Consider the following 14,068-nt stretch of genomic DNA (forward strand, 5'->3'; position numbering starts at 1 on the left):
AGCTTCGTCGACCAAATGTTTCTTTCGTAAAGCTAAGTCATGCTTAACATTTTTCTAAATATTCCCAAACCTTCATATATCCCCATGATGTTTCTCCGAGCTGTTTTGTCCATGTCTGTTCTCCAAACGATTTTCTTTCATGTATACCATCTTAAAGATGACATATAGCTAAGCCTAAGGCAAATCCCTGAACAACCATGTTGATGCTCGGATGTTCCCAGAGACGGCCCTATCTCCAGCTTCTCCCTACACGTGCATGAGCGTCTGCCCTCTGCGTTAGGGGTGGTCGGCAGCGGCTCCTATCGATGCGGGACCCACAGGATACCCCGCAAGGGAGAGAGAAGATCTAGTCCAACTAGGATTCTCCCCATGTAATCTTAGTAGTATAGCTATTAAGTAATCCTACTAGGAAATCTCATTGTAAACGGACTAGGACTCTGGCCTCCTGACTATATAAAGGAGGGCAGGGCTCCTGAGACGAAGGACAATTGTACAACACAACACTCGACAATCAATCCAACGCAAAGGCTAACGCCGACTGGACGTAAGGTTATTACTCGATCTACGATCGAGGGCCTGAACCAGGATAAATCGACTGTGTCTTGCGTTAACCATCGAGTTCGGCATACGCCGAAGCCCGAACATACTGCCCCGGGTACCCCCATGGCAGGCTATCGGTGGTGAAACATCGACAGCTGGCGCGCCAGGTAGGGGATTTCGGCGACTTTGCATCTGAGAACTCGATGGACCTCGACAACATAATCTTCTCGACGGGATCAACTTTTATCTTCGGCTCATGGATCTGCGAGGCGGACAACAACGGCAAGCTTCAGGGCCATCTCCTCAAAGATCCAAATCATCATAAAGAATTTTATATCTCACCAACTACAATGGATCAGCTCACCAGAAGATTCGCACAGCTCACAATATCCGATTCAAATCAGATCTCACAGCCACTCATATCTGATTCGAATTCAAACATCAAGGCGAAGTTTTATCTGAGTGCTTTCAAAAAACCGAGTTCTTTTTTGGCAAGATTCTAGAGCACAACCCAAAACAACTAGGATTACCCTCAGAGTTCTTCCAAGAAGTCGAGTTCTTTTCCATTTGGGCTCGACAACATGGCAAAATCCTATCAGGGACAGTTCGAAAGATCTTTCAATCCAAGATGCGGGATACCACTAACAGGAGCTCACGAGGGTCTCGTGCTAACAATAACATTCCAAGACTACATCATCCACTGGCCAGGTTCTGTTCCTGAGGACAGCGGTACCCAACTAGTCGGCACGACGACAACAGCAATTCTACCCTACCAAGAAGGAGACTCGATCTACGACACCGAGGCATCCACTAAAGTTATTAACAACTCCGACAGCATGAAAACTAACGCCAATAACAGAACGACTCATGCGCGAGAAGTGCTCATGGTTCAATGACCGTGGTCACTATTAAATCCCCCAGAAGTACCCGATGTCAGATCATCAGATGAATCAGAATCCAACATATCACCTTTTGCCCAAGGCTATGACGGAGAAACAGATAGTCAGAAACAAGCTAGAGAAAGAAAAAACAAGTTGAAGCAAGGGCGTCAACACCGTGCTAGGCAGCGCAGGGAAGCTTGGATCAGATACGAGTCAGAATTGGTAGAGTACAACAAAAGAAAATCGCAACGAGAAGTCGAGGGGAGACGCACGGCGAATACACCTTACGATAAGATTCGAGAAGCATTAGAAGAACTCGGAAAAACTTCACATCCCAGTGAGAAGTATGAACAGCTCCAGGACTTGCTCCGATCGACGATCCCGAAAACGCATGAAGAGAGAGCTCGATCAAGACTACTCGCCAGATCAACAACCCACAGGCAAGAAGATCAAAATCAAAGGAAATCCGCTTTCGAAAGACTTGGGCCGGGTGGAAGCCATGACGAAGGAAGTAGGAAGGAACATAATCAAGGCCACCGATTTGAACAACCAAAGAAGACTAGGAGTAGGGTACCTACCCAGACAATCTCGCAAGATTATTCCCATCAGAACGACAGTTGGCCAGAAGAAGGTGCCGAATCCGAGTTCAAAGAAACCAAGACGCACGACAGATTCCCCTGTTTCGCGAACAGGCTTGCATTGGTACGATTACCTCACAAATTCAAACCGTCTAACCACTCCAAGTATGATGGCAAAACTGAACCAAGGCAATGGCTCAGAATATATTCACAATCAATTGAACTAGCCAGAGGAGACGATGATATCAAAACCCTGTTCTTTCCCATGGCACTGGAAGCCATGCCTCTCCAATGGTTCGACAAACTGAACCCAGGATCTATCAGAAATTGGGAGGATTTGCAAAGAGCTTTTTTGTGAGAATTTTGCGGGAATCATTACACATCCAATCACCCATGTAGAATTAAAAGGACTCAAGCAAAAGGGAGGTGAAAGTCTCAGAAATTACTATCGACGATTCGGCAAACTACGAGCTCAAGTGCATGACATAACCGAACGAGAAGTAATTGAAGCTTTCTCTCATGGAATCATGGCTAGGTGGCAATTTCAAGACTTCTGCAAAGAAAATCCGAGAAACAATGAAGAATTCAGACAAACAGTAGAAAAGATGATTACTGCAGAAGAAAAAACACGAGAAAGGTTCTCGGACAGAAACAACCAGGACAACTCGGACAAGCAAAATCATCGAAACAGTAGACATCAAGAAAGAAAACGTAGACCAGACAATACTGTGGCAATGGCCGACAAATCAAAGAAGTTTACCAAACCTAGAAGATATGATGACATTGAAAACATACGTTGCCCATTACACCCTAGTGGGAGGCACACCATCGGAAATTGCTATACTTTCAAAGATCGATACATAAGAAAAGATAGTAAAGAAGACACTAAAGAGGACAATCAGAAAAGAAAAGAAGACAACCACGAGGACAAAGGATTCCAAAAACCTAGGGGAACGGTAGCAGTGATTTTCTCAGGGGCTCCGGATTGCAGAAGCAAACATCAAGAAAAACTAGCACTGCGGACCATTATGACCGCAGAACCGGCTACACCAAGATACCTCAATTGGTCACAGTATCCTATCCAATTCACCAGAGAAGACCAATGGACTAGCGTGGGAAACGCAGGCCATTATCCATTGGTTCTGGATCCGACTATAGCTGGTATGACCGTCACCAAAGTACTAATCGATGGAGGAGCTGGGCTTAACATCATCTTTTCAGAAACTCTAAGGAAAATGGGACTACAACTCGTCGGGATGATTACACCAACAAGCACACCTTTTTACGGAATAGTACCCGGCAAAGCAGCCATGCCACTCGGACAAATTACTTTACCTGTTACCTTTGGAACTCCTTCAAACTACCGAACAGAGTTTATCAAATTCGAAGTCGTCGACTTCGATTCATCATATCATGCAATCCTAGGACGTGCAGCACTGGCCAAATTCATGGCAATACCACATTATCCGTACTTACTGCTTAAGATGCCAGGACCCCACGGTATCCTTTCTCTTCGAAGCGATTTAAAGCGCGCTTTTGACTACGACGTTCAGGCGATCCAAATTGCAGCTAAAGCACAAGCTGACAATGGAAGAAAAGAAATAGCCGCAATCGCTGTAGAAACAAGCCAAGAAGAATTAGAAATACCAGCTAAAAACCCAGTATCATCGCGCCACCAAAAGAAGCCGACGTCAAGCAAATCGACTTAGGCACAGGCGACACCTCTAAGACAGCAACTATCAGTGCTCACCTCTCGGCAAAATAGGAACTCGCGCTCACCAACTTTCTTTGGGACAACAAAGATATCTTCGCCTGGAAGCCAGCCGACATGCCAGGAGTCCCAAGGGAGTTGGCTGAGCACAGAATTGATGTTAACGAAGGCTCCAAACCTGTAAAACAACGGTTATGATGATTCTCACCCGACAAGAAGGCAGCAATTAAAAAGGAAATAACAAAACTGATGGCAGCCGAATTCATCAAGGAAATCCTTCATCCAGATTGGCTAGCCAACCCGGTCCTTGTACAGAAGAAAAACACGGACGAGTGGCGTATGTGCGTCGATTACACAGATCTCAACAAACATTGCCCAAAAGATCCGTTCGAGCTACCACGCATTGACCAGATAGTTGACTCAACAGCAGGATCTGCGTTATTATCTTTTCTCGATTGCTATTCAGGGTATCACCAGATCGCACTAAAAGAAGAAGACCAGAGCAAGACATCTTTCATCACCCCGTTTGGCGCCTACTGCTACAAGACCATGTCGTTTGGACTAAAGAACGCAGGCGCCACGTACCAAAGAGCTATCCAGACTTGCCTTGGGAATCAAATAGGTGAAAATGTGGAAGCATACGTGGACGATGTGGTGGTGAAAACAAAGAACCCAGACACTCTAATTGAAGATTTAAAGCAAACCTTCGAAAACTTGAAGAAATGGAGATGGAAATTGAACCCAAATAAATGTGTATTTGGAGTTCTCTGAGGACAACTACTCGGATTTTTGGTTAGTCAGCGCGGGATCGAAGCCAGCACCAAGCAAATTCGAGCTATAACAGAAATGGGCCCACCTAGGAGTGTCAAAGATGTGCAAAAACTAACAGGATGCATGGCGGCCCTCAACCGTTTCATATCAAGACTCGGCGAAAAGGGGTTACCTTTCTTTAAACTACTAAAGAAGGCAGACAAGTTCGAGTGGACAATAGAAGCCGACGAAGCTTTCAAAAAACTTAAAGAATACCTCACTTCATCGCCCATCCTGACACCTCCAAAGAAAGATGAAGATATGATGCTATATATCGCGGCAACTCCCACCGTAATCAGTACAGCGATAGTCATAGAAAGAGAAGAACAAGGGCGCGTGTATAAAGTGCAACGTCTAGTATACTACATCAGCGAAGTACTATCAGAATCCAAAATAAGGTACCCACACGTACAAAAACTACTCTACGCTCTACTCATTACCTCACGGAAGCTTCGCCACTATTTCGAAAGCCACAAGATTACCGTAGTGACAGATTTTCCACTCGGAGACATCCTACACAATAAAGACGCCACAGGGCGCATATCCAAATGGGCAGTTGAAATTGGAGCTCTTGATATCAATTTCACCCCACAGAAAGCAATCAAATCTCAAGCCCTCGCCGATTTCGTGGCCGAATGGACAAAGATTCAACAGCCCTTATCAGATACAATCCTCGACCACTAGAAAATGTACTTTGATGGATCACTCAAACTAGGCGGGGCCGGTGCAGGCATTCTCCTCATTTCTCCAGAAGGAAAACAACTCAAGTACGTCCTTCAGATATTATGGCAAGCTACAAATAACGAAGCAGAATACGAAGCCCTCATCCACGGGCTACGAGTCACGATTACCCTCGGAATAAAAAGATTACTCGTATACGGCGATTCAGCAGTGGTCATCAACCAAGTCAATAAAGATTGGGACTGCAACAAAGAAAACATGGGTGCTTATTGTGCTGAAATACGGAAACTTGAAAAACACTTCCAAGGATTAGAAATTTTACACGTCCTACGCAATTCTAACATTGCAGCAGATGTCCTTACCAAGCTCGGGTCAGACAGAGCAAAGGTTCCACCCGGCGTATTCATAGAAGAGCTATCAGTTCCCTCTATCAAACAACCCGGTGAAACAACACATGAAATTCAGGCTAAAAGCATTCAGATCTTGACAATCAACACTTCATGGACCCAAGATTTCATTGAATATATCAAAGGAAATAAACTGCCAACAGATAAAGCAGAGGCCACATGAGTTGTTCGCAGAAGCAAAAACTACGTTTTAGTAGGGAATAAACTCTACAGAAGAGCAGCATCATCAGGAGTATTACTAAAATGTGTCTCATTTGAAGAAGGCAAAGAAATCCTAAATGAAATACACTTAGGTTGCTGTGGAAATCATGCCGCCTCAAGGACACTGGTTGGCAAAGCATTTCGCACCGGATTCTACTGGCCAACCGCTTTAAAAGACGCCGAAGAGCTTGTCAGAAAATGCAAAGGTTGCCAAATGTTTGCAAGACAAGCCCATATACTAGCTCACAATCTTATCTGCATCCCACCCGCTTGGCCTTTTTCCTGCTGGGGGCTAGATCAAGTAGGACCCTTGAAAAAAGCAAAAGGCAGTTTCGAGTACATCTTCGTAGCAATCGACAAATTCACCAAGTGGATTGAATACAAACCGCTCGCAAAGTACAGCGCAACCAAAGCAGTTGAGTTCATCCAAGACATTATGCACCGCTTCGGCATGCCCAATCGAATCATCACAGATCTAGGCTCCCCCTTCACGACTATGGAATTCAAGAGCTGGGCACAAGACTGTGGTTTCAGTATAGACTATGCGTCCGTTGCACATCCAGAAGCCAATGGACAAGTAGAAAGGGCTAACGGACTCATACTAGCCGGATTAAAACCAAGGTTATACGAAGAACTAGTGGACTATGGGTCCAAATGGATTGAAGAATTACCAAAAGTAGTATGGGGGCTACGAACTCAGATAAGCAGAGCAACAGGCCACTCACCCTTCTTCCTAGTTTACGGGTCAGAGGCCGTACTACCCGCTGACTTGATCTGGACTTCCCCAAAAATAGAACAATATGATAAAGGAGAAGCAGAACACACAAGAAGATTAGAACTCGACAGCTCAGAAGAAGTCAGAATAAACGCTACCCTCCAATCAGCCAGATACCTACAAGGTTTAAGACGGCACTACAACAAGAGTACCCAACCGCGATCACTACAAGTTGGAGACTTAGTACTAAGAAGGATACAAAAGACTGATGGACGACATAAGCTACTCAGTCCATGGGAAGGCCCGTTCATTGTCACAAAAGTCACCGGACCAGGCACATACAAATTGATGACCGAAGATGAAAAAGAAGTCAGCAATACATGGCACATCAGCCAGCTAAGAAGATTCTACGTGTAAAAACAACTCAAGAAAAAACAGATATGCAAGCCACAAGGGACCTACAATCAACGAAAGACAATACTCTTCAACAATATATGTATTAGTTTATACTCATGATCAATAAAGATGATATTCATCCACAGCATGTCTTGTCACGAACTCCAACGAGTTGTTTTCACGAAAAAGCAAAATGGCTGAAAACATGCCTGAGCATTCCGGCCGAGAGCAAAATAGCTGAAAAGATGCTTGAGCCCACCGATGAGGGTAGCTAAAAGCTAACACCCGAAACAAAAAGCAAAATGGCTGAAAACATGCCTGAGCATTATGGCCGAGAGCAAAATAGCTGAAAAAATGCTTGAGCCCGCCAATGAGGGTAGCTAAAAAGCTAACACCCGAAACAAAAAGCAAAATGGCTGAAAACATGCCTGAGCATCCCGGCCGAGAGCAAAATAGCTGAAAAGATGCTTGAGCCCGCCGATGAGGGTAGCTAAAAGCTAACACCCGAAACAAAAAGCAAAATGGCTGAAAACATGCCTGAGCATTCCGGCCGAGAGCAAAATAGCTGAAAAGACGCTTGAGCCCGCCGATGAGGGTAGCTAAAAGCTAACACCCGAAACAAAAAGCAAAAATGGCTGAAAACATGCCTGAGCATCCCGGCCAAGAGCAAAATAGCTAAAAAAAACGCTTCAACTCGCCAATGAGGGTAGCTAAAAGCTAACAAAAAACAAATTGGCTGAGTCGACCGAAATTTAACTTCAAAAGATCCTCCAGCACTTCGTTCCGAAAAGCAAGAGGCTCGGGGGCTACATCCAGATAGGAATACTTTTTCCTCACAAAAGCATAAGCGCCACTCAAGAAAGCACTCGGACAACGAAGTTTGTCGAGGCAACTTTCTATACCGAGTCGTTTTACATAGCGCAGGCGAAAGGTTGTTAACACAAAAGATCTACATCTAACAAGTCATAGCACGGACAAAGCACTCGACGAATCACAAAGGAAAGAAGAAAATAAAAGTACTCGACAAATCGAGGGGCCTCGTCAGAATAATGCACAGAGTTGTCTTACGGAGCAGAGACGGGAACAAGACAAGGTACTCAGCAAGTCAAGTAACTTCAACCACACCCATGCAAAGAATACATCAACAAAGATAAAGAATCTTCATTTAAAAAGAAGTGTAATATTACAAGAGGACGCTCAACCGAGTCAGGCGTTGTCATCAGAAAGGGAAATATCAATATTTAGACTATCTACAACCCTACTGGCTAGATCTTCAACCTCGGGTTCCATCCTTTCAACGGCGTCAAGATATTCTTGGCTTTCAGCTTCTTCTGCTATATTGGAGAGAGGCGCTTCTGGAGCAAGGACCCGGACCTGGGCCAGCACATTCTTGGTACATACTTGGGCACACCTCTTCACGAACTCTTGGAAACGAGTCGGAATTCGGGGAATGAACTGCGTCCAAGATTGCCCGTCATCCGCTGGAGTCCGAAGGACATCGGCCACCGAGCGAAAAGACTTCCACAAGGCATTCCAATTCTCGGTAGCCGTCGCCAGCTTCCCGGACAAGCCTTCAATGGTTTTTTGGGCCTGCACAAGATCTCTGTCAGCTCCACGCCTAATCAGCCTAGCAAGGGCGAGTTCTTCCTCAGCATGAGTGTTTACCTCCTCAGCTCTATTATGACTAGAACGGACAAGGGCCTTCATTTCATCAATACTCTCCGAGAGCTTTTGTTTCTCAACTCGGAGAGCTAGACAGAACACCAAAGAACAAGTCAGCGGAAAAAGAAGTCAAAATACAAGAAGAAACAGGCAGAACCCACGGCACCTTTGCATTCATTCTTCGCAGACTCCACCGCAGCATCTCTCTATTTCTCCGTCTCCACTACCCGAGCGCGAAGGGCTTTCTCCTCCTTTTGGTGCAATTGACGCTCCGTCTCCAACTCAACCCGGAGAAGGTCAAGATCGGCTTTCAGAGCGTCCACCTCCGAAGACAACTTCCTCTCATTTTCAGATGAGAAAAAGAAGCCAGAATGATCACGAGAAAAAGACTGGGCAGAAAGAGGCAAAGAGAAACAAGGCATAAGGATAGAAGAAAAACAAGTATGCAAAAGAGAAGTGGCAGTAAAACTTACCTGGAGCTTTTCACCAAAAGAAGTCGTGAGGGTCGACAAGCTCCCCCAGGCTGTGGTCAGCTCCGATAACCGATGAGTGGCATCGAACTGTTGCACCACGTCATCGGACAGGGAGGGGCCGCCGGAGGCAAAAGAAGGGGAAAGAGAAGCCAGCTGGGCGAAGCAGGAGCGACCAGAGCAACCTCCAGGGAAGCCGGAGCCAAACCCCCAGAAGAACCCGGCGCGACGGCCACAGTTACCTCCGAAGCGACCAAGTCCACGACTCCGCCAGGTAGCTCTGAAGCCCCCGTCGCGACTTCATCAATAGAATGTTGTGAGTCTCGAGGCTCAGAACTCGTTGGCACGGTGGGAGGCAGAGAAGAAGTCGATGAAGAAATTAGAGAAGACGAAGCACTGAAAAGTGATAAAAGGAAGCACCAATAAGAACCAGAGGAAGGAAGATAAAAGCCAAAAAGATGAAGCAAGAATCTACTCACCCGACTACTTTTTTCTTTGCGAAGCCAAGAGAAGGCCTCGCAGGGGGAACCACGACGGCGAAGACGTCCCCGCCACCCAGCGACGGGAGCGGGACAGCCGACAGCGGAGCCGTGGAAGAAGCCGGAGCTGGAGCCGTGGAAGAACTCCGCACCGGAGGAGCAGTACAGCTCGGGGCAGAGGCAACCAAAGAACTCGACCCCGGAGCTTTGGAAGAAGTCGGCGCGAGAGCCTCGGAAGAACTCACACCCGACCTCCGATTACTTCAAAAAAGTTCAAGACTAAAATTAAAAACAAAGAGGAAAAATTCAATGCGATAAGAATATGAAAAACAACTCACCGCCGCATGATGAGGGGAACTTCATCATCCTCTTCTTCCTCAGCCAGCGAAACCAGAGCACCTGCTGAAAAAGAGATGAAAAGTACTCGGTTCAAGAGAGAAACATGAAAATAAAAGAACAAAGAGTACTAAATGTGCTCACCTAAGAGCATGCTAGCAACAACTGGAGTACCTGAGGGAGTACTTGGTTTGCGAGGCTTCTTGGAGACAGGCAAGCCAGATGAAGACCCGTCCATTCGCCCCCTCTTCGGGACACTGCGAGGACCGCGAGGGACTAGACGAGGAACATGCTCTTCATATACATCATCAAATCTGAAAGAAACCCCAGGAAGGGCTGTAAAAGTTTGAGACTTACTAATTGTAGAAGTACCGGCTAGACGATCCCCAGTCTCCGCCACAGCAGGGAGAACATCAAGGGGGATCGGATCAACAAAGTTCCGCCCAAGCTCCTGCGAAAATAGACAAAACACCAAGACAAGGAAAAGCTAAGCAAGAACGGACGCAGCAAGAGTACATAAAGAACTCAAATAAAAAAAAAGAAGATAGACAACTCACAGCTGGGGGCGGGTTGTTGGCCGAGTACTCAGGGACGGCAGGAGGAATGACGCTCACTCCTTTCAGCATCTTCTGGAGACGCTCTAGTACCTCCTCACCGGTCAGCTCAAGAGCTGGGACCATGCGTGAAGGATCCTCGGCCCCAGAATACTCAAAGCCAAGATGTTCCCGCTCTTTCAAGGGCTGAACCCGGTGACGAAGAAAACTTGAGACAATACCAAAGCCAGTCAATCCCTACTGTTTCATCGTGCTAATCCTATCAAGGAGTGGCTGGATCGCTTGAATCTCAGCAGGAGACTCAAGCTTCTTGTCCCACCGGTCATTCGCCATAGGACCAGATCCGGAGTGAACAACAAGAGAAGGGATCAAATTAGCAGCATAAAACCACTCGGCGCGCCAATCCTTGACAGAATCGACCAGGTCATAATCAAAAAACTTGATTTTGAGACCCTGGCGAAACTGAATCCCGCAACCGCCGAGGGCACTGGTTTCCTCGCGGCGGGGTTGAGGTTTCAGGCGAAAGAAAAAACAAAAAAGAGATAGAGAAGGAGGGATCCCAAGGAAGGCATCGCAAAGGTGAACAAAAACAGAAAGATGGAGAACGGCATTGGGGGTTAGATGGTTCAAACTAACCCCGAAATACCCAAGAAACTGATGAAGGAAGACGGAAGCAGGAAGACAAAGACCAGCACGGACAAAAGAAACAAAAAGGATAATCTCACCAGGACCCGGGGCCGGAACCCGATGCTCGCCCGGAACTCTCCATTCAGCGATGACTTTGCTTTGGATCAAGCCATCACTAACGAGCTCGCGCAGCTGGTCTTCGCTGGTTGTTGGAGCCGGCCAAACCTTCTGAGCTGCTCTCATGGCCACGAACTCCTGGTTTTCAATCAAAGGCAGCGATGACTCCTCGTCCACGAAGGTCGCCTGAGATTTGCTTGCGGTCTTCTTCTTTCCCATGAACTGGCGGAAGCAACAAAGGCGCTAAGGAGGATGAATCTAGAATGATGGTGCTCGGGCGATAACGACAATGATGGCGGCGGTTTTCTGAGAACTAGGGTTTAAAGGCAAGAGCTGGGCGACAAGGGAAAGGAAGATAAAAGGTCTTTAAATAGATTTCTCAGTGATACAAATGGCCCATAAGGCCTGTTAAAGCACAGCGTGGGAACGCAACGATCCATTTACCGACGCAGCTAAAACGATGGAGGGCACGAATCCACACAACGGTACAAACCAACGGGCAGATTTCAGACTTATCCGCGCAGCATCACAACAGGGTTATCAGATAGCCACAAGAACAACTCGTTGAACCAAGAAGAAAAAAGGGCTACCTCACGAGGAACAAAAGAACCCGGTTATGTAAGAAAGAACTCGGTAGACTCATGAACGACAGGGATCACAACAGAAAAGTCAAAGACAACTCAGAAGACAAGATTCGTTACATTACAAGTGACTTCAAAAATAGAAGATTACAAATCATACAAGACCCAACGAACTCGGCACCACGAAAAGCAAAGTAGCAAAGAGGAACACGGACATGACTAGGCTTTGGAACGACTACGTGTCCCAAATTGCTACTCGGAAGGACAGACCGCCATTAGCTACACTGTTTTCTTCAAAGGACGAACGCAGTGCATCCAAGGCGGAAATCGGCAGCACGGCAGGGCAACATGGAGCAGAGAAGGCCGGCGGGCATCTGTCTACCCAAGACCGATGTGATGCTGGATATGGTGTTGATCTGCACCGGACGGTCTCAAGACAGGCGACGAGGATCAACCCAGAACTGCCGGATGAAGGAACGAAGCCCACATCACAAGACTTCCTCCAACTACCACCATGTACATCCTGGCACAATGCTGTCGCGGGATTAGCCTACCTCTAATCCCTATCACAAGACTTCCTCCAGCTACGGCAAGACACACAGAAACTACAAAACATGCCCGGGGGCTGCTCTACTTCACAAACTACCATGTTCATGACCACCAAGGCTTCAACAGAATATCCAATGAATGAAAACAAGCACTCCGAGACAGTATTTATAGACCAAAGGATCGGCGCACATGGACTAGGAGTACCAACGAAATAAGTCTAACAAAGGACACAGTGAAAAGACAGGACACAATAATGGACGACTCAGGCGAGAAGAGGCAGTACTCGAAGATGGGCATATTCGGAAGAATATACCAGCACAGTACAACCCGTGAACAAAAGGCATTTACACTCAACCACCACCATACAACTACATCTGACAACAGCAGACTATCAAAGAATACGCCAAGACCTCGCATCCGAGTTCTTCCCGAACAAAACAACACGGATATACGCTCGGGGCCTCGACCAACATCATAGCTTAATCAACACTAAGCTAGGGAGCTCGGCTTTTCATTTCAACTACCCCCCGGAGGCTCGGAACCAAAGACAAAAGACCAAGAATACAAGAAGCTCAAGACTACAACGACGACAACACATCAAGACTCTCCATCCGACTTCTTTTCTAAAAAAGAAGAACATGGAGAAAGCAGGATACATAGCCACAGAATTTTTCGAAGACAAGAATCAAGACCCTCCAACTTTTTGTTCCAAATAGCAAGAGGCTCGGGGGCTACACTCAGTGAGTGCACTTTTTCTTCAAAAAACGCACGTCACCAAAAGACTTGCTCAACGCAGATCACTTCAAGACACTACGACAAAAAGAACCCGGAACGAGCCATATTCGAGTTCTTTTTCATAAAACTTCAACAAACAATCAGAGCAACTTCAAGACAAGATCCTCCAGCTCCTTGTTCCAAATAGCGAGAGGCTCGGGGGCTACAACCAGGTGGATGTACTTTTTCTTCAAAAAGCACTCACCACTCGAAGATCCCAAGAAGCGCTACAAGGTTTTACTCCAGAAAGTACTCGGATGACATTTTGTTCCTACTCAACAAAACTTGAAGAAGCAAAGCGAGACTTTCAGAGCTCAACCATGAAGTGCTCGGGGGCTTATCGATGCGGGACCTACAGGATACCCCGCAAGGGAGAGAGAAGATCTAGTCCAACTAGGATTCTCCCCATGTAATCTTGGTAGTATAGCTATTAAGTAATCCTACTAGGAAATCTCATTGTAAACGGACTAGGACTCTGGCCTCCTGACTATATAAAGGAGGGCAGGGCTCCTGAGACGAAGGACAATTGTACAACACAACACTCGACAATCAATCCAACGCAAAGGCTAACGCCGACTGGACGTAAGGTTATTACTCGATCTACGATCGAGGGCCTGAACCAGGATAAATCGACTGTGCCTTGCGTTAACCCCGTGGCAGGCTATCGGTGGTGAAACATCGACAGCTCCTTAGCGACGTCCTGCTCTTCCTACATGTACATGGGCTCCGCGCTCCACGTTATGGTTAACAGGCTAGTTAGGGCTGTAGACTCAGCTACACACTAATTGGTCGGGCGGTTTATATTAAATATAAACATATCTTCATAATAACACTAAGTGTTCACACCAACTGATCGTTGAGCTGCATAAACTATTTCCTGAATTTTTTATATTTTGGCCATTTTTTTGAAAGTTTCTCACAAATATACCTCTGGCGGAAAGAATTTAGAAAATGGACCCTTAGCTCGGCGCCATTGGTGCTGGCGTCGAGCTTCTGGGC

The sequence above is a fragment of the Miscanthus floridulus genome, chromosome 4, assembly GCF_019320115.1.
Source record: "Miscanthus floridulus cultivar M001 chromosome 4, ASM1932011v1, whole genome shotgun sequence".
NCBI lineage: Eukaryota > Viridiplantae > Streptophyta > Magnoliopsida > Poales > Poaceae > Miscanthus > Miscanthus floridulus.